Source organism: Megascapheus bottae, chromosome 12, assembly GCF_031878675.1.
Source record: "Megascapheus bottae isolate mThoBot1 chromosome 12, mThoBot2.hap1, whole genome shotgun sequence".
Lineage (NCBI taxonomy): Eukaryota > Metazoa > Chordata > Mammalia > Rodentia > Geomyidae > Megascapheus > Megascapheus bottae.
Genome location: NC_143520.1, coordinates 38,157,718 through 38,158,612, shown reverse-complemented (window position 1 = coordinate 38,158,612; position 895 = coordinate 38,157,718).

Here is an 895-nt window from a genome sequence, read left to right as displayed (position 1 = left end):
CCCAGTGACCGTGGTTTGTGGCAGGGTCATATGTGTATAATGTGCAAACATATTAACTAAAATATGATATATAAAAGGGAGGATTTCAATGGTGGAACTTTTTTGAACAACTATCATTCAGTTTAGCAAAACAAATTTCAGGAAGCTAGCACATTGTTGTTGGGAGGAGGTAAAGTTAGAGAAGAGGTGATGTCAGATGAATGGAGAGGTGGGTAAATGCAGTGAAAATGGAACCAGGGAAATTGAGAGGATGGATAAGTTTGGAAGAGATGGGTGAGAAAAATTAAAGAGGTGACACTGATCAAACTGCATTGTACTCACAAACTCACATATTGAATTGAAAGCTATTTGGATAACTATTTAAAGATAAGAATAATTACAAAAAGTGAGAAATCTAGAATTTACAAGTATTGTGTTTCTGGTCCTTCCATTGGTATTTGGAGAAAGGTAAATACTATTCTAGACTTTGATTTTAGGCAGTTTTATGATATAGAATTCTTTCGGCAACAATTTAGCCTAATATTCTAGCTGACTCTGAACCAAAGGCAATGAATGTTCCATTTAAAAAGCAATGATCCGGGCCGGGAGTTTGGCCTAGTGGTTAAAGTGCTTGCCTAGCATGCATGAAGACCCGGGTTCGATTCCTCGGTACCACATACATAGAAGAAAGCCAGAAGTGGTGCTGAGGCTCAAGTGGTAGAGCTCTAGCCTTGAGAAAGTCCAAGGACAGTGCTCAGGCCCTGAGCTCAAGCCCAGGACTGGCAAAAAAAAAAAAATAAAAAAATAAAAAGCAATGATCCATCTTTGGTCCATAGAAAATTTTCATATCTGCATAACACAGAGTACTGGGTATCCCTTTATGCCCCAGGCTCTACTTTGGGTTTTCAAGATCATG